At 35.4% G+C, this 21,964-nt stretch overlaps 1 long non-coding RNA gene across 1 annotated transcript; it reads right to left on the reverse strand.

Annotated features, from left to right (window-relative positions):
• Window positions 1–20,427: 20,427 nt before the first annotated feature.
• On the reverse strand, window positions 20,428–21,555 carry LOC118745894. The gene is made up of 3 exons (XR_004993734.1): window positions 21,206–21,555; window positions 20,975–21,134; window positions 20,428–20,905 (listed from the first exon to the last, which is right to left on the reverse strand). It is a non-coding gene; the product is annotated as an uncharacterized LOC118745894 (long non-coding RNA).
• Window positions 21,556–21,964: the final 409 nt, after the last annotated feature.

Below are 21,964 nucleotides of genomic sequence, written 5' to 3' on the forward strand. Positions count from 1 at the left end.
TATTATTACGGTCGATGCCTCGAAAGTGGGGTGCGGTGATATATTAAGCCAAAACCATGATGGATATGATTTACCAATATGTTTTGCTTCAAAGGCATTTAACAATGCAGAACAGAAAAAAACAATAATTGAATTAGAACTTTTAGCAATCTACTTTGCCATTGAACAATTTCGATCATACATTTATGGAACGCATTTTTTAGTAAAATCAGACCACAGACCATTAGTATACCTGTTCGATATGAAAGATCCCTCTTCAAAACTTTCAAGAATAAGGTTAGAACTAGGAGAGTACAATTTTACTATTGAGTATATTAAAGGGAAATTAAATGTTGGGGCAGACGCACTCTCACGAATAACGATAGACGAAATAAGGGAATCAACGAAAAGTGTTTTGGCAGTACAGACAAGATCAATTACTAGACGAAAAAATTACAAAATGATACAAAATACAGGTTATAAAGAAGATGAAAAACAGGAGACAAACTTTCTTACAACTTTTCAAAAAAGATACCTCGTATTAGATCAGAAATTACTTATGATAAAGATGATAAAATTAAAAATTTACGAATTTGTGCACATATTAAACATAAAAAACTCGAGTTACTTAATTATGTCTTTGCTAACAAAATAATGAATTTCGATGATTTATTTTCGAGGCTTGAAAGTGACCCCAGCAAAAGCCAAATTAAGGAGATTGAATGGCCAAAAGACAATGCATTTTTCCATCATTTCACAATCGCAAGCTTAAAAAATAACGGAAATTAAATTTTAAAGACATTACATATTATAATAACAGATCCTGTCTAAACTGCGACCGACGACGAAAAAAAATCCAACTTATGACAATCTACCATACGACCCAATAAGTGGAGGACATTGCGGACTCAAAAGACTATATGCAAAAATTCGTACTAAATACTTCTGCAAAAACATGACCCGTGATATATCAAAATTCGTAAAAAGTTGCGAAAAATGTTTGTTGAACAAAGTTAAACCTAAAGACAAAGAAAATCTGGTTTTAACACCACCTAGTAAACCTTTTGAAGAAGTAATTATTGACACAATAGGCCCTTTGCCAGAAACGCGATATCGTAACAAGTTCGCTGTCACCATAATCTGCGATCTAACAAAATATTTAGTAACTATCGCGATACCAGGCAAAAGTGCCAAAACTGTGACTTCAGCTATTTTTGAAGCCTACATATTAATATACGGCACAATGAATTCTATTAGGACTGATTTAGGAACTGAATATAAGAATGAAATTTTATCAGAACTTACAAAACTTTTAAAAATAAAACACAACTTTTCAACAGCACATCATCACGAAACCGTGGGAGCGACTGAACGTAGCCATAGAGTTTTTAACGAATATATTTTCTGACTGGGACTGATATATCTCAAATTTTTACATAATACAACGCCTAATACTGCTTTTGATAACAAATTTACTCCTTTCGAACTAGTTTTCGGCAAAAAGCAACTTGACCGCACGAATTGCGAAACGAAGAGATAGACCCGATATATAACGTTGAAAACTATGCGAAAGAGGTTAAATACCGTATGCAAAAATCACATGCAATAGCCAAAGAATTAGTTAATAAACATAAAGCTCGTAGTAAAGATTTATACGATAGACACTCTCGTCCAGTACAAATAAAAGAACATGACCTAGTTCTAATACAAACAGGGCCCAGAGTCCAACATGAAAGTATATATCAAGGGCCACACATTATACAAAAAGTAGATGGTGCAAATGTTACGGTTTTCGACAAAACCAAAAATAAATTAAAAACGGTTTACAAAAACTGCATTCAAAAAGTCACATAACTTACTTTTTAATGAATTTATTTAAAAATGTAAGTAAGTTTCAAATTGGACCCGAAATGAATCAGTCACGTCACATAAATATAAATACTAGCATGATGTTTATAGATTAAGCTGTAGAAGTAATTAAATACGTACATGTGCATAAACATGCGCAATAACTCATGAATTATATTGTAAATTTAGTTTGAAATTTCTTTTACTTTTTGCAAATGAATAATTTCCACAAAGCTAAATATATTTGAATATATACCATTAAATCAAATTTTAACTTAATAAACCTTAAATAAGTATATATTTTATATTAAATTGGAGAACAAATCAGGAAAATTGGCAATCACGCAATAATTCAATTAAACTCAAACACACAAATATAAGCTTTCTTTACCATTTAGTCACATTAATAATCAAAAATTGTAAAACGCGAGAAAAAATAATATTAATTTTTATACAAATAGATATATGAATACAAATTTATGCATCCATATATTTCATACGATTAGTAGATATGAAAAAACAAAAAAAAAAAACCCGCCTAAACTTATCTTTATGTATTTTATAATATCAAATTGATACATTAAATCAATAGAATCGACTAACTAGATAAAATAATAGTGGTAATTATTTAATGGAACGTTTTTGAACTCGGTAATATAGCTGAAAATTGATATGGAATAGGGTTGTTCGACTTCACTAGAAAGTCGACTTTCGACTTTTCGATCGACTCTGTACAGTCGACTTCAAAAGTCGACCGAACCACGAAGAAAAGTCGACTTTGTTCGATGTTTTTCGACTTTTTTAATAAAAAGATATGTATTAACTATACTCTGCATTCAACTCATATATTAGCTATAAATATAAGAGTCAGAATACACCAAAACCATCATGATTTACTAGTGGTCTTTAGAATAATCTGTAATTTAGTGAAATTCAATGCTAGGTAAAAAAAACAGACACTAAAGGATTTTTAAAAATTTTGAAAATTGTTCCAGTTATACAGCATGAAAATTTTGGCGTGAGGGTTTTTAAAAATTATATTTTTGAAAAATAATTTAAAAATTTTTAAATTTTCAAAAAAAAATATTTCTAAAAATTTTTCGAATCGATATTTGGTAATTACGGACAACTTTTTGAAAAATGTGGCCTTTCCGATGGAGCAGAATTGGCGGGTATTGGTAGAAATATAGTGCCACTTTATAAGCATGGATAAATATGGTAGTAGCCCAGACAGCTAGTGGATTTGGACTATCCACACGACTAATGTCGCATATTAACTGGAATCCTACCAGCAACGTTTTTAGCGGTGTTTAAAATGTTGTACTTTACGGATTGGTCAAATTCGAACCAAAGACTGTCTGTAGAAACTTACATAAACTCATGCAGAAAAACTTTCTTGCATGAAACTTTAAAATAAATACCTATGTTTATCTTACCTCATTATTAACTGAAGATTGTGGAGACAAACGATTAACAAATTTGAGGAATTTGTTTTCGTATAGTAATTTTATGCGCTGCTCTTAAATGATTTGACAATGTTGTTGTACTGTCATTAAAATTCATTTTTCTACCACACTTTTCAAATTTTACTTCAGTTTTATTGGCAATTTTTTTTAAATACGACCAAAGAGCACTCCGCGCCCTTGTTAGAAGATCAGTTTTTATATGCAAATAAATCAAAAAAAGTTGAGAGTCGAAAGTGAAAAGTCGACTTCAGTCGACTTCCATAAACTAAAAGTCGATCACTAAAATTCGACTTTCAGGAGTAAAAAGTCGATTTTGGTCGAAAGTCGAAGTCGACTTTGCCATCCCTAATATGGACGAACGAGCTTAAAGGGGGGAAGGAAACAAACTTACAGTATTAATAATAAGTTTCTCGTTCCTCGCTATCAATTTTTCATTGCCCCTTGAATCGAACGATTCTTGCAAGCCTGATCACCCTGCAAGAATCTTTTCTCAAGGAGGGTGATGTAATGGCATCGCTAACAATACGGCAGCACTATTCAGCGCTGTAGTAATGTTGGTAGCCCTGTTGGAATATACGTTCCACAGTTACATAATACGAATGAAAAACTGAACGTCCAATTCATTCTGATATAGACATTTTCATTGTGCGGTTTCAGCCAAGAAATTGAGTACGCAATAAAAATTAAAATTAAAATTAATTAAAATTAAAATCAAGTTGCCTTTTTCCTAAATTAATACTGTTCAAGCGAATGTAGTATACGCGAGTGTAAATTCACAAATTCAAGTATAGTTGCAACCAGTAAAATATCTAGCGGCCACGAGGAGAACCATTGCGCCCATACTATCGGCGGCTAGCAAATACCTAAGGGACTAGGGGTGCTGCGCATACCGGAGCACCCGGAGTTGAAACTACTGCGCAGAAACATCAAGCAGGAGATCCCTAGCCACGACAATAAGTGGCGTTATTGCGGTAAGCACGTTGCAATAGTTTTAGAGTGTGTAGTGTGGTAGCGCGCGGTACGGTGGCGGCACAAATGACACAAGACTGCTGCTACTAGTACTACCGCACCTAAAACTAATAGTGATATTTACTGTGTCAAATGAGCAAATCAGCAAGCAACAAATAACAATAGGCGTGTTTTATTTGTCCAGAAATTTAAGCTGTTAGCTTATTTGGTATGGAGGACTTACCCAACATAATTATATTGGCTTATGAAAAGTTATCTTGGCTTGTATATTGAACAAGAGGCATTGCCATTCAGCATCAGAAATTTTCTCCTTCAGCCAATCAGAAAGAGGCAGAAACTTACTATGACACTATTTGTAGTTAAACAACTGTCAAAATTAGGCTAACATAGGAAATAAGCTAATTTGGTTTTATTTGACCAAGATTTAGCTATTTGCTTGTGATGGTTGAATAAAACATGCATAATGTTAACTATTGCTAAAGAATTAGCTACATTAAGAGCTGATAGTGTTCGGGTTATCACAATATTCCCAATTCTGATATCTTTATCTGTGCGTCTTATATTCCTCCAGCCAGTGCTGATATTCTGTATAAAGTGCACGTGGATAATTGTGGCTTTAGTCTCTAAGCATGTTAGCAGTAATTTCTGCATTCTAGGAGATTTTAATCTATGCAACATAGGATGGCGGTATTTCGACGCCGGTTTTGCGTTATGGCCGGTAAACATTACTAGCTTCTCTGAGTCTTACCTAGTAGATCCTTTCTTAAGTATTGATCTCACTCAGGTAAACAGTTATTCAAATAGGCTCGGCAGAATTCTAGATCTTATCTTCCTCAATGATAACATGAACTTTTCATTAGATGAATGCTTAGACCCATTGTCAATTTCCGCTCTTCATCATGTTCCGCTTATCCTGCAGTTAGAGCTTCATAATTTTAATAGTCAAAGTACTTGCCAATCAACTAGTTTTTGCTTTAAGCATTTTAATTTTGACACTGTAAATAGTGAGATTTCTTCCATAGACTGGGACTAAATAATTGAAGGATTCTGGGTTCCGGAGTGCTTTGATATCTTTAAAATAAAGACTAATGAAATACGTACTAATAATATACCGCTTATAAAACAAAGTCCTTATAAAATTCCCTGGTATACCCACGGTACCTGGTTTTTAAAAAATTTAAATTGTCAAACTCTTTTGCTTACAAGGATAAATATCTACATTATTCTAGTGAATTTAAAGCGCTGAGTAAGAATATTCAAAGAAACTATATTCGTAAATTCGAATCCGATATTAAACAAAACCCCAAAGCTTTTTGGGGTTATGTTAAGTCCAGAAAGTCATGTTCTGATATTCCTTCTGAAGTCTTCTATAATGAAAAACATGCGTCCACCTCCCAGGATGCTCCTAATCTCTTTGCAGACTTCTTCTGTTCTAATTTTGAACCAGCATCAGAACCCGTTAGTAATTTTACCAAACATGTTAGTTCCCCAATTAATTTTGGTTCACTCTCTCTATCTCTTAATGACGTAGAGAATGACATATTGCAGGTAATAATAATTATGATAATGCCGAACTTGATGTTTTTATCAAAAAGAAGTGGGTGCATGTATCGGCTTTTAAGCCAACCGTGACAGCAGATAGTATCATTGCTTATGCATCAAAATTCTGGCGTCGATAGCAAACATCTTGCATGTTTCAAACTTGTAAAGAAAGGTTCATCTCTCGATAACATTCGCAGTGTAAATTTTAAATTTTGAGTTTCACCGTCATCTTATGAGAAGATTTTGAATCCTAATGTTTGGCCTTCGGGAACTAGTATTCGCCCGTTTCAATTTTTTCAAAAGGAAGGTACCACTGAACCGACCAAATAGCTCTGCAGATATAAATTGCAAATCTCGTAATCTCGAAATCTATTTACAAAATATGTTTGGAATGCGCACTAAAACTAAGGAGGTATATTTATGTATTTGTTGAAACCTGGCTTTACTCGGACTTCTTTGATGAAGAATATTTTAATCCAAATTTATATCCAATTTATCGAAAGGATAGAGACGCTATTAAAACTGGTCATCGTAAGGGTGGTAGTGTTTTAATTGCCGTTAAAAGCTATTTACGTTCTTCAATTATACAATTATTGGAGGGCGACTCTCTTATTGATCAACTGTGTGTGTATTTTTGGCCTTGCTCGTAAATTACTGATATTTGCGTCTTATCCACCACCAATTAGTACGGATGATCTGTATAGCTGTCATGTTAATAATATAATGCACCTTGTTGAGCATAATGAAAATTGTAATTTCTGCTTCTTAGGTGATTTTAATCTCACTGATTTGAAATGGTCCTATTTGCAAAACAATGATATTTTAACTCCAACAAATATTAATAGAGCTCATGAAAATTATTTTATAGATAGTCTTTTTAGTTTTAATCTCATTCAAATCAATACATTTTCAATAAATTAAATAAAATTTTAGATCTTAGTTTTGTTGATGAAAACTTAATATTTAGTTTGAATGAATGTGGTTTTCCGATTAGCGCCAATAATAAACATCATGTGGCTCTCATCGTAAATATAGAATTCTACGATATTTTTTCTATTGAAGATAAAAATCGTAACTCTTTCGACCTTCGTGGTGTCGATTTTAATGAATTAAATGCTGGCATTTCTGAGGTAAACTGGAAGACTATTCTGAACTCACAAGATGTCTCTTTGTGCTTTGAATCTTTTCTACATAAATTTACTGAATTATTCACTAATAAATTTCCACCTCTACCGCCTCGACTTCATAAACTCCCGTGGTATACTAAAAATCTTAAAACTTTAAAAAACAAAAAGAAAAAATACTACAAGCTGTATAAGGAATGCAACATCATTAGCTTTAAAGATAAATACTACTATTATATGAACCAATTTAACGTCTTAGACAAATTTCTATATAATAAATCTATAAATTGGTTTGAATCTGAACTATATTCGCTCTAAAAGAGGTGGGTCCTACATTCCATCTTGTATGCACTTTAATGGGAAGAGTTCTCAGTCTCTTACAGATTCTGCCAATTTTTTGCAGAGTTTTTCAAATCGAATTTAGTTTCAGTTGACGTGTCTGTTAATACTTCCGTAAATTTCCCTCCTCATACCTAGATTTTGGGTCTCTAACCTTAACTGAGTTAGATATCTCGACTGGTATTTCCTGTCTTAAGTCTTCTATGAAAAGTGATAATGATGGTCTTGCTTCATATTTTTTAAAGCAATGCGTCTCATCCATCTGTGCCCCATTATGCATAACTTTTCGTCTTTCTCTCTCATTACTGACTTCTAACGGTGCGGCTCGGCAACCGATGGAGCGAAGCGACCTAGCAAGATTAGCAAGACTCACTCAGGCACCGCCGTTCCCATAATCGCACACTACGTAAGTAGGGGCTGGAATGGGGGCGGCGGTAACCGCGGCTCGGCCAGTCGGAGGCGCGGAGTGTAACCCGAACGGCATGACTCTCCACTGGAACAACCCCCTCCCTGGGATGGTGAAGGCGGTGTACGGCCGTGATCCTTTGGCTAGGGGTATCTGCCAGTAGCCATTTTTCAAATCAATCGTGGATATGTACTTCGCTTCTCTGAGCTGGTCGAGGATTGCTCCAATCTAGTGCAGCGGGTATGCGTCTGGTTTGCTGGCGGCGTTGAGTTGGCGGTAGTTTATGCACATCCTCCAGCTTCCTTGCTTCTTACGAACTAGGACAATCGGCGAGCTGTACGCGCTTTTTGATGGTTCGATCCGCTTAGCTGCCAGTAACTCATCGACTTCAGCATTGATCACCTGTTGAATGGCCGGGTTGCGGGGGTAGTAACGCTGTTTCAGCTGCCGGTTGTGCTTAAGGGTGATCACATGCTCGGCGGTGGTGCAGGGTCCGGCAATTCTGCTGAAGGTCTGCTGGTGGCGTGTCACGAATTCGGCCAGCTGCTTATTCTGTTCTCCATTCAGATGTTTTCTCTCGGTTAATACGTACAGCTGGGCGGGTGCATCTGTTGTTCGCGGGGTAGGTGCAGGCAGTGGTTGTCCATCCAAGGTGAGGATGGCTCCTGTGCCCCTGAGGAAATCCATCCCCAGGATCATGCGTTCGGTGAGATTTGGGAGTGCCGAAGCCAGGGTGGTTGTTGCTCGCTCGTTGAACGTTATCCTTGCTGGATAAGTGTACAAGCTGGAGACGCATGTTTGATCGGCCAGTTGTACATTTCGGTGATTAGGTCGATGCCGGATTTTCCTCTCTTTTAGGTGTTGACGTATGGACTCGTTGATGTAGGTGAGCGTAGTGCTTCTTCTTCTCTTCTGCTTTAATCTCCTCTTCCAAGTCTCTCAATAAATCCTCTGTTGATTTGCGATGTCGCTTCGCTTTTACATATGCGCTAAGCCTCGTTACGCAGGTCGGCGACTGTGTATCCCTCTACGAAAATTCGGTGCCGCTTGCACTCCTCTATTAACTTCTCCTTCTTTAGCAGGTAGATCCAGCTGAGGGAGTCAACGTTCAGCGTATTGGTGTTACTCTCGCTGGTGCGTGTGTCATCTGCTGGTTGTGGTGTGTTCGGCGAGCCCGCTTCCGCAGTGTTGGTGGTTGTTAAGTTTTTTGCACATGCGCCGGCAGAGCTGGGTCCCTGCTCGGGCGCCATTTATGAGGTGGGTTTTGTCGACGGCTGAGCTCAGCCGATCCAGAGTACAGCGAAGGTCCCACTAACCCCCACCAAATAACACACTGTTTTCGTGTATTTACTTCGAACACACACACACACACACACGGCGCTATGGCTAGAGTGCCAGCAACCTTATGTCCAAAGAGAGGGAGTGAGAAAGAGAGCGGGAGATGACGTTCGTTGTTGCTAGCAGCACGGCGGATGGCTCTCAGGAGCGGTGGAGCAACGGTGAGGGTGCTAGAAACGCGGCGGGTGGCTCTCGGCACCGGTGAAACAACGGCTGGGCAGCGGTGAGGGTACTAGCAGCACGGCGGGTGGATCCCAGCAACTGTCGAGCAATGGTGACCAGCGGCGGCGACACGGCGGGGATTCTCAGCAGCTGCTGAACAACGGCGACCAGCGGCGGCGGCACGGCGGGCGAATCTCAGCAACTGTTGAGCAACGGTGGCGGCACGGCGGGTGATTCTCAGCAACTGTTGAGCAACGGTGGCGGCCCGGCGGGTGATATTCGGCAGCGGATCACTTCTAACGGGTTGTTCGTACTGATGGAGCGAAGCGCCTAGCAAGACTCACTCAGGCACCGCCGGTCTCAATGGAAGCTTTATTTTTGTTGTTCACTGGAAGGAACTTTTACGTGGCGGGTCCCAAACCCAGCGCATAACCCATTGCTGGGACGGGGGTGGTTTCGCAACCGAATACGCATTTATATAGCAAGCCGCTTTCTCCAAGACAGACACCCGCACCTACTGGTGAACAGACGATGCAGACTTCAGTGAGCAGTTTAAACCGAATAAGTGGGAGTGGCCCCAACAAAGCTCCCTCTCTTTCTTCCGTGACCCAAGGCTTCACTGGGATTGGTTACTGCATCTCGAACATGGGTTGCTCACGTTGCCCAGAGTGCGTGAACGAGGGCGCAAGAGTCGGGATTGAGTATAGCCGTGCAACTGTAACTGCATACCCAGCACAATTACTGTACCCCATTACACAATGACTAAACCCCTTTGCACTCTTTTATTTTGTCACACCATAAATAAAAAATTTATTAAGGGTCGTTAACTTATCTATTTTAAAGTATAGCTAAATCATTAGTTATACTAAACTACAGAAAATTTTGTGTAATTTGTCTGTAAAGTTTAACTAATGATTTAACTATAATTTAAAATAGATATGTTAACGCCCCTTAATATGCTATTTTTATTATAGAAATTTATGTGCGCCATGGGTTTTTTGCCGTCTGCTGTAATTACTTAAGAAGTAAACGTCTTGGCTGTTCACCAAAGCGGTCAATAATTTCATCAATAAACTCAGGTTGGTCCCCTAGTACAAACTTTCGATGTGCGCTTACAAGACACAAACCAAAAGACAAAGTAATAAACAATTGAACTATAAGTTTATTTATTTGTATACCGGTCAATGCATTTTCGCACATTGTCGCCTGCAGCCAGGATTTTACCCTTCTTAAATGGAAGTGCTTTGAAGTTTTGCATGCATTTTTTATGGAAGAAACACTTTTTCGTAAAAATTGTATAGAATTCTTGAAAATCAATATTTCTGTTTCTCTTTAGGAGACTTCCAATAACGGAAGACCGATAATAAATAGTTAATATTAAAAAATAGCTAAATAAACAATCGGATATCTTTATTGGAAGCTGCTCAAGAAAAAACGAGTTTTCCGGTCGAAATATATTGATTTTTAAGAATCCTATACCATTTCTACGAAAATGTGTTTCCCCATATAAAATACTTGGAAAACTTCATGGGCCTTGAGGCATTTCTAAATATAATTTTCTTCCCAAAAAAACTACGGGTATTCTTTTTTTCTAATTAAAAAAATCATACGGGGTGGGAGCTAATCTAACATTTTAAACTTTTTTTCTCCCTGCATATATTTTTGACCACCCTAATGTACAGCCCTGGCTATAAGTATTAGGCAGCAAGGTTGTGGCGAATATTTGCTTTCGCATTCCCATCCACGGAGCTTCCGCATTAATTTTAACATTCGTATTCGCTTTGGCATTCGCAATAATCAATGCAGAGCTTTTGCGAATGCGAATGTTGTATAAGTGCACCGATAAAACGTATATCTCGCAAACAAAATGACAATTTGTAGCCAATATTTTTTGGCTTTGGCCGTGGGAGTATTTGTGTAATAAAACGGGTTAACTTTGATAAAAATGTCTTTAAACATATTATTTCTTAAGCTATATAACCGATCTATCAATAGGCAGTTATAAAAGTTCCCACTTCTACTAGACCTTTGACGTACGTCAAAGAGACATAGTCCTTTTAATAATATTTTAATACCCGAGCGCACTTGTGCACAAGGGTATTATAACTTTGTTCACATAACGGCTATTTGTAACAGGCAAAACGAATCGAGACGGATATAGACAAATGTATACGTAAATGATCAGAACGAAAAAAGAAATCGATTAAGCGGTGACTGTCTGTCCGTCCGCCCGTCCGTCTGTGCACACGATATCTCGAGTAAAAATTGAGATATCTTAACGAAACTTGGTATGTGTACTTCTCTTCAGCGTAGGACAGATGGTATTGAAAATGGGCGAAATCGGACAATAACCACGCCTACTTCTCATATATCGGTAGTTTACAGAAATACGAAAACTGCGATATTTTAGTAAATACTTAAGCCTATCCACTCAAAATTGACATTTACAATGATTTTTAGACGAAAAATAAGAATATTATAAATTTTTGGAAAATGCACGTAGCCGCGGACTGCGCCCCTCGTGCGGATGGGCAGGAATGGAGGGTAAAAACCGTAGGGAGTATTATTATTATGATTAAATGTGTATATCTTGGTAACCTCTTCTCCAATTTCCTCCAAACTTGGCCCGGTTGTTGGCCTTGGTACAACATAACAAATGGCTGAAGGTTTTTAAAATCGGACAATAACCACGTCCACATCCCATATAACGGTAATTTAGAGAAATACAAAATCTTCGATAAATCAGCAAATACTGAAGCTAATTTATTCAAAATTTATGTTTGCAATAATTCTTTTACACAAAATACGTTTATGATATCATTTTGGAAAATGGCCATGGCACCGCCCACTTATGACCACATGCGCTCGCTCCACTACATCTGCGTTCACCCTTGTTTTTTTAAATATTCACAATGTTTTGCGAGTTATATTTTTTTTGTTTTTTTTTGTACCAAAATATGGTTCATGCTATAAACAAAACCATATAAACTGTATACAATAATAATAATAATAGATTGGCGCTTACACATATGTATGTTAGTGTTTGGCCGAGCTTCTTTTCTGTATACAATATTATGGAAAATTTAATGAATTTCAATCAAAATTTTAAACTTTTCACTCTGATGTTTTACGAAAATTTCTGGTATGCAGTTTTATAGCCCATTGAATTTTAGTATAACAATGTATACGTTTGAAGTGGCTGAGAAATCGCGTTGATTTGTAATAATTTTTATACTGATGGCTCTAGGCATTTTTCTCCATCCAAGGTATCAGTGAATGTTTTGTTATATGTGGTACCGAACTCGGAATGATTATTGTGCTTGCTACATAAAAGCAAAACGCTGAAAATTATTGAAATCGGGATAAAATAACGCCCACTCTTTATATAACGGTAAATTTCAGAAATGCTTGAAACTTCGCTATTTCGAAATTTAAGAACGCTAATTTACCCAAAATATATACTAACAACAATTCTTTGAAAATAAATAACATTATTATGAAATTTTGAAAAATGGGCGTGATATCGCCCCATATAACTATATAAGTTTATCGAAGATGTTTGAAATATGGATAAAACCACCCCTACTTACCATGTAGCGGTACCCTGTCGGAAATAACTGACTTGTCTCAGACATTAGTCAATTGACAAAGTAGTTGGAAACAAACTATTTGTGCAGTTTATGAATTTTAAAGTAGTTGGAACATATGCAGCGTAGGATAATTAGCTTGATTTTAGGACATCGTCTTGTTTATAAAGTTAGTTGCTTACAAGAAAAGAGGAAGAATTCAAACTACTTGTGCCTGGTAAAAAAGTACTTTTTAAATTGCTTTCAAAGTAATTGAATTTCCGACGGGGTAGTTTTCGGAAAGGTGAAAAAAACTATATTTAATAATTGAGCCGGGTATGTAATGTTCGGCTCCGCCCGAACTTAGACTTTACTTGTGTTTTTTTTCTGTGCTTTAAATACCTACATTTTGATTTGCTTTTGATGTTACATACCGTCACAGCAAATTTTGTACTTTATAGGAGACGCAAAAAAACATTACAAAAATCAAATCATTCATACGGATAGGGCATTTTAAAAAGTGGCATAACTCCGTTGTTTTTGGTACTAACACTTTAAAATTTTTAGTGAAGGTTTATTTTGATATATCCTACCAAAAGTTGTGAAAAACGAAAGTGTTGGTTGGTGTTGGTTTGTGAATTAAAGTAACGATATATTCGTTTCAAACATTTCAAATGGGGCTCTTTGGAGAATTTATTTTTAACCGACTTCCAAAAAAAGAGGAGGTTATCAGTTCGTCGGAATATTTTATTATTATTTTTTTATGTATGTTACCGCATAACTTTGGACCACATCAACCGATTTCGATAATTCTTTTTGCATCGGAAAGGTAGTGTCTCAGAGGTGGTCCCATACTGGTTTAGATCCGATCATTGGAATGCTACGCATTCGCATATCCTCTTTTACTAATTTTCAACAAATCTCTCGAGGTTGGTGAGTTTATTGATGCCTGGAAGGTCACTCTTATCAACCCCATATTTAAAAGTGGGAATAAGAATAATATAGCTAACTGCAGACCTATTTCCAAATTATCCACGGTCTCAAAATTATTCGAATACATCGTAAAACAAAAATTATACTTCTCAATTAACCGCTTGATCTGTGTAAATCAGCACGGTTTCATGGCCAGTAGATCTACTGTTTCTAACCTGGCAGTTTTTTCTGAATACTGTATATCGGCTTTTCACAATCATCTTCAAGTCGACACTGTGTATACGGACTTTTCAAAAGCGTTCGACAAGGTTAGTCACTCTATGTTACTTACAAAGTTACACAGCCTAGGAGTCCACTCCATATTTTAGAAGTGGATGAAATCATATCTATCTCGCCGGAATTGTGTTGTTGTCGTTGACGATGTATCTTCCCATCCCTTTATTGCGACCTCTGGTGTTCCACAGGGGAGTATACTAGGACCTCTTCTTTTTGTAATTTTTATAAACGACATTTCTAGTTGTTTTAAGTTCTCAGAGTTTCTTTTGTATGCTGATGATCTGAAGATTTACTCCACGGTAGCCTGTCCCTCAGACTCTTTGAACCTTCAAAGGGATCTGGATAACGTTGTTGCTTGGTGTAATATAAACATGCTAAATTTAAATATAAATAAGTGTCACCATGTCACCTTCACTAAATCCCGCTCTCCTAACCCAACTTCCTACCACATTGGTGGTTCTCAGTTGGGTAACCCTACTGAAATTATAGATCTAGGCGTGGTGTTTGACTATAGATTCTCATTTCAAAGCCAATCAAACTGCACGATAGCTAAAGCATACTCTATGTTGGCTTTTATTCGACGTTTCAGCTCAGACTTTTCTGATCCGTATACCCTAAAGTCACTCTATACCTCAATGGTGCGCTCCGGGTTAGACTATGCCGCCGTAATTTGGAGACCTTATTACGCTTGCGATATCAATAGGGTTGAACGAATCCAAAAAAAATTTGTTCGTTTTGCCCTTCATTCTCTGCATTTTGTCCACCCAATTCCCTCCTACCGTGGTAGATGTCTACTTATTAATCTTAAGTCTTTAGATTGTAGGTGGTCTATTCTCTCCCTTACTTTTGTCTATAACTTAGTACGTGGTGTCATAGACTGCCCATACTTGCTCGGACGTATTCATTTCGCTGTGCCTCAGAGATGTTTGAGAAATCACGTAACTTTCTCCTTGGAGAAGGTAAGAACTCAATATGCTTCTAATGCTCCCATACTCAGGGCTCTAAAGGAATTTAACTTGCTCTCAAATTCTTCTGTTCTAGACTTTACTTACTCGGAAACCCGTTTTAAATCAATATTAAATGAATTAATTACTTAGTTTGTTTTTCTTATTTTTAAGTCGTTTGTAATATTTATGAAATGTAATAATTTCTGGATTATTATTATTAAAATATTGATGTGAGAATTGAAGTCGGTTTTTTTTTGCTAACAATTACTTGTTAGCAAAAATTTTCAAAAACAGCAATTTGTTTACTCGTTGGGCAATATTTTTTTCATAGGGATATACATTGGATCCTTTGCTAAAAGCTTCTGTGGTAAATCTCTCCCACTACGTCTCCCTTCTTTGCTATTTAAAGTAAAAGAGTAAGCACCTTCAATAGGGATTTCCAGCAGAAATGGTCAACGTCTTGCTGTAAAGAGAAAAGCCTATAGGTCTAACCTTTAATTAGGTAAGAATTACGAAACTATCTGAGACACTTATCATCCGTGATTCCAATAATTCAAATGCTTATAAAAACGGTGTGCTTTTTTAAAAAATAACAATATTCTGTTCCGATTCGGCTGGCAGCCATGGCTTTGAAAACAGAATTTTATTCCAAATTTTGATTCCTGCAAAATAATAATTTATTTTCCATATCCACCTATTTAGCTCGCTCTAAACAAAAATTTTTCAAACCAGTCGCAGAAGAAAGTATTAAAAGTCTATGATGACGTTACAGGTTCTCCAAATTATGAAACAGCTAAAGGAATGAGAATGAAGAATTCTTTTTAAAAAGCTTTAGAAAAACCTGAGACATCTGGTTTGGCTTGTACGCGCTGTTTAAACAACTATTTCGCCATTATGCTAGATTCTTCAAGTGAAGATGAAAGTCAGGAGGATACATCCGACATTTTCAGCCCCGATGCAATACTCATTACTTCTTATTACATACATATAATGTTCCAATTTTTAAATTCAAGTACTAAATAAAATGAGCATTATTAAAAATTACTAAGTTTTCCATTTTTTTATTTACCTAAGTAACTTAATTTACTTACCTAAGTGTTTCTTAAATAAATAACATAAAAAAAGCTGTTTAATATACAACGCTTATATAAATGGACTAAAAATTAGAAAATAATATTTCTCAGTCCCATAGAACTTGTTTTGATAAATTTTGATTTTGAAATTTTAGCAAAAGTCATAAACCATTTATGAGATTGAAAACAAAAAACGTGGAGCGCATGCAATACAAGGCATTTGATTTAATTGACATTGGTCAAACTACATAACATAGACGTAAAATTTCTACAGAGAAAGTACAAATTTGAGATCGATTTTAAGGGGTCGTTATTCATATATCCACATTCATACATATATTACCCTTCATATAATTTCAGGTCTATAACAGGCGCCCCACGCTTTTAATTTTCAATCTCATAAATGGTTTATAATGACTTGCCAAATTTCAAAATCAAAAGTTATCAAAACAAATTCTATGGGGCTGAGAAATATTAATTTCTAATTTTTAGTCCATTTATAAAATCGTGGTATATTAAAAAGTTTTTTTAACAGACTTCCAAAAAAGGAGGAGGTTATCAGTTCGTCGGAATATTTTTTTTTTTGTTTTATGTATGTTACCGCATAACTCTGGACCACGTCAACCGATTTCGATAATTCTTTTTGCATATATATATTAGAGTGGTTTATAAAAACACTCTTTTTGAAAATTCGTAAACGCTAAATCAGAATATTGATATTTGTGATAAAAAACGTATTTTTTTAATTTTGAAAATCTGATATCAGACTGGTAATCAGCAAACCTTGAAACTCACCGAAAACGAGTTGCAACCCTTGACAATGTTTAAAACGTTCAGTATCAACGTTTTAAGTCTAGTAATTATTTTTTTTCCTTGATCGCCATATTGGATCCGCCATTTTGAATTAAAAAAATTGACTTCAGACTCGAAATCGGTGACCCCAAAAACTCTTGAGTGCCGGTTTTCGAACTAATCCAACCATTTTTTAAAAAAATGGATCACCAGTTTGTATCCGCCATTTTGAATTTTGAAAAACTGACTTCAGACTCCTAATTAGCAATCCCAGAAACCCCCTGGCAACATGTTCCAACCCATGACAACGCGTAAATCGTTCAGTATCAACGTTTTAATTTTACTAGTCTCTTTTCGAGAGCATATTTTCGGGCACCAGGCCCATTATAACTGCCCAAGACAGGCATGTAATTAAGGAAATGTTCCCCAATAATACCAGAGTAATTATATGTAAAAACCACATTTTTAGCTGCATTTTAATATGCCAAGAAAATAAAAAATTAAGAACATCAGCGTTTTTATAAAAAAACCACGAGCGCGACTTCTAAGAAAACTTTTTTTCAAAATAAAAAACACGTGACTCTTTTTTTTATCACAAATAACAATAATTTGAGGTAGCGTTTATGAATTTCCAAAAAAAAAATTTGAATATATATGAGAATTGAAGTCGGTTTTGTTTTTTGCTTAAAAATTACTTGTTTGTTTAATTTATTTTCTACTTTTTAGTCTTGTCTGTATAAACTTTTGCAATAGATATTAAAATAATTCAACTTGCAGTGAAAAGAGAACAGAAGACTATGCAAGCAAAATATTGTTTGCTCGCGTTTAGTATAAACATACATATGTACATTAAAGTGGTCCAAAAATGTATGCGAAAAAATTATTTCGGATTTTTAATACCGCCACCCCCTAGGATTGTTCTATACCGAAAAAATACACCCCTAATGGTTTTATTTTGAAATAAAAACAAATTTAGGGAGTGCTCAAATCGCACTAAGTTTTCCATGTATTTTATATGGGAAAAAACAACTTTTCGTAGACATAGTGTAGAATTCTTTAAAATCCATATTTTTCGATCGGAAAACTTTGCTTATATTTAGGAGATTCCCAGTAATAATACCCAGTTGTTTCTTTATCCATTTTTTCATGGTAACTATATTTTACAGGTCCCCAGAAAATGCAATGGGGGGACCAATAAAAAAGCTTTAATATTAAAAAATGGTTAAATAAACAATTGGATAATGATATTGGAAGTCCCTTGAAGAGAACCACAGTTTTCCTATCGAAAAATATTGATTTTCAAGGGTTTTATACCATTTCTACGAAAAGTTGTTTTTTCCCCATATAAAATACATGGAAAACTTTGAGCGCTGTGAACACTCCCTAAATATTTTTCGATTTCAAAAAATAGGGGAACATTTTTTTACCTTCAGAACAATCATAGGGGGTGGCGGCATTAAAATTCCGACTTTATTGTTTTTGGACCACTCTGATGTACATACATACATATAGCAGCAGTTAATTTCATTCAAAAAAAATGGTGTGTCGTCCGTTTCCGCTGTAGCTTATGTAAATAGTGCATATATTTAGGCGCAATATTTAAGTTCTTCTAGCGGGGCGACATCTAGAGTCCTCTAATTGTATGTCTTTGATATGATGCCTACAACGAGGTTGATATCTAGAATTTACCATAAATAGCTTTGCTACATTTATAGTATAAATGGTGGTCTGGACATACAACATGGCAAGTTGAGAAAAGCGTTGTAATGTAAAATACTTGACATCCGCATTCGCATCCGCGACCGCGTATGTAAGCTGTTAGACATCCGCATCTGCATTCGCATCCGCGGATGGCTAAAATTCCACATTCGCAATATCCCTATTAGGCACCCCAATAGATGACGCATTTTCTTCCATAAAAAGAATGTCAGGGAAAAAAGTCATAAAAAATCAACGGAATTCTTTCGCAACTTGAACGCGTGGCATACCAAATTTTTTGCACAAAGTTTGGAATATAGATTTAAATTTTTTTCGTTAGATAGCGAGCTAGTCTTTTATAAAAAAAACTAAATATATCGAGGAAAGTGTACCACACTGTCAGGGAAAAAAGTTACAAAAAATCAACGGAATTCTTGCGCAACTTAAAACTTGCGTGGCATACCAAATTTTTTGCACAAAGATTTAGATAGATGTTTTTTGTTAGATAGCGTGCTAGACTTTTATAAAAAAAAACTAAATATTAAGTGAACGAAAGAAAAATTGAAAAAAATCGTCTTATATTGGGGTGCCTAATACTTTTGGCCAAGGCTGTATATACAGCGGTTTTCGAATATTTTTGTAAATAAAAAAAAAATTATCATTATTTTTCAAAATCCTTTGCCTTAAAACGTTAGATCAAATTGGTACGAAAAAAAAATTGTAATTCGGAACTTTAACAATCTAGCCTATAAATTTGATTTGGGAACATTTCGCCATCATGGATTATAGGTTTTTGTGATTTGCAAGCATATTTTGCATTTTTCACATAAAAAGTTAAATTCCAAAATGTAGAGAATTTATTTCCCAACATTTTTTAAATACACAGTTTAAACCAACAATATGTTTTATTGTAAGTAATTAGCGAAACCTGGAAAATTTGGTACATTGTCACTGTTTTCGCCATTTTTCAATCATTTCATACGAAGCCTATCTAATGCCAAAGTTTTTTCACAACTTTTATAAGAGCCTATAAGAACACCCCCGCTGTCTACAGTTTTTCGGCAAGACACAGAGCTTATCTTCAACATAAATTTGATGACAATGTACCAAATTATTTATATAAATTGTTTATGGGACGTTCCACGTCAATCGGAATAGTACGAACGCCAAAATTTTATGGGACGTATTAGGAAGATTAAGGCCTTAAAATGATCGCCTAAGACAGAAAATGAAATGTTAATAATAATAGATTGGCGTTTACACATATGTATGTGTTTGGCCGAGCTTCTCCTGCGATGTTGTCAGACAAAAGTGACGTACCTACAGTTTTACGCCGACTTCGAACGGCGATTGTATTTTTTTATGATAAGCTGTTTATCATGGCAGAAATACCCTCGGAGGTTTTCCAAGCCTGCCCAGGGGCGACCGCTGTTAAGAAAAAACCTAAGGTTGTATACAGTGTGAATCAAGGTAGAACGTTCTTAATTTAACATTGAACCATTTTTCTTTTTATATTCCCCACAACCTATTTATTTTTCACCACCACACCCACCAACATAAAGTCATCATTACTTGCATATGAACTTGCGGATTTATTTCATAAACTTTTAAATACAATACTTATAAATATAAATACATTTACAACGTTTTTAATTCTACATACGTTTTGCCATTATTTACAGAATATAAGTGTAGGGGAGGTGTTACAAAAGATCAACTGTTTAAAATAACAATTTTATCAATCTTTACGCCTACCTCGTATGACTGAAAATGTTCGCGAATTTTTGTATAAATATCGGATAGCATAAAACAAAGATTTAATTGTTTTGATGAAGATACAATTTTGTTTTGTACAACTCAATGTTATTGTTGATAGTAGCTAAATAAAAATTGCTTTGTATTGTGTGCCTTTATAACTCAGTTCACTAATGATTTCAGCTTAGTAGCAGTAAATAGTTTGCCGGTGAGTAAATGATTGACTTTTAAATGATTTATAAAATAGAGCGGTTAACTTAGAAGATTTGCAATCAAATTTGGTTTTAATATTGGAAAAATATTGTTGAACGAAAACCGAAGTGGTTTCGCATGCAGTGGGATACTTTAAAGAAAAGGTTTGGAGTATTTCAAAGCATGTATCTAAACTGTCAAGAAATCTGTCGAATTTGTATAAGCGCTTATCAAAGTAAATATAAAAACTACTTATTTCTGCATCCGAAACACCTTCGACAATAAGAAACGGCTGAATGGTAAATCCAATTGAATAATATTTAAGGATCAATTCGTTGATTTTCCGCTCTTAGTCGTTAATAGAGATGACACGCAAAACGAAACTCTCTTGTGCGTCGGCTATTGTATATTTTTTGTTAAATTTTTCGCTTTTAGTTTCAATCGTGTAGTTGGAGGAAGAACTGCGTTTAAAAGCATCGTTAAAATGTAGTCTTGAGATTCTAGGAAGACAAGTTCATTTTATAAGGATTTTTTTTCATATATGGGGATTTTTTTGAATATTTGTAAACCTTTGTATTCACTCGTTTTGGCGATTGAAAATAGCTCCTTACAATAATCCGTGTGGATATTGGATTCATAGCAACTTGAAATATTATTTCTGAATAATTCCCATTTTGTGTACATTAGTAAATCTTTTCCAGGATACATTAGATTAAAGTCAATCTTTATCTAAAAATATAATTGTGTTAGTTTGTAAAATTTTAGTCACTATAAAAGTGTATTTGTATACTGTTTATTACCAATTCTGGCGCTCGGGCGTCTGATTATTTGGGCCAAGCATTTATAAACTCAATGTTGTTCATTACAGCTAAAACATTCTGACGTAACTGATAAGTTTTTTGCCAATTGTCGCGGACTTCATTCCAATTCGAACTGTTTCTGCCTAGTGACGTCTTCAGAGCTGTAGCAATGAACAAATCGACCTCTTGTAAATCTTTGTTTTGACTTGATATTGGTGGAGCGGCTGATGCATTAGCAATATAACAAGAGCTTTTCCGCTGTTTTACTCGATAGTTCACGTACTTTCCATAAAGCTTACCGCTATGATTTTTTTGCCATTCCGGGGAATATAATAGTATTCCTGGAAAGAAACAAAAAGTTTAAATAGGTCCAAATAGTTTTTAAAGGTTTCATAGAAAGTCAGTAATTACTTTTGAATCAGCCTCCTTAGGAAATCTTACTAATATTATAAATGTGAAAGTTTTTATGTTTGGATGTTTGGGAAATCATCACGCGGAAACGACTCAACGCATTTGACTATAATTTGGTACGCAGATAGCTTATGGGCCAGATTGGTTAATAGGCTATTTTTTTAAGAGTTGCCACCTGTTAAAAAAGTTTAATTTATTTAATATGTGGGAACGACTGAATGGATTTGCAAGAAAATTTGCACACAGATAGCTTATGACCTAGGTTAGAAAGTAGGCTACTTTTTTAAGAGTTGCAACCTGTTAGAAATGTTTAGTTTAATTAATACGCGGAAATGAGTGAACTCATTA

The sequence above is a fragment of the Rhagoletis pomonella genome, unplaced genomic scaffold (genome assembly GCF_013731165.1).
Source record: "Rhagoletis pomonella isolate Grant_MI unplaced genomic scaffold, Rhpom_1.0 Rhpom_scaffold_00009, whole genome shotgun sequence".
Lineage (NCBI taxonomy): Eukaryota > Metazoa > Arthropoda > Insecta > Diptera > Tephritidae > Rhagoletis > Rhagoletis pomonella.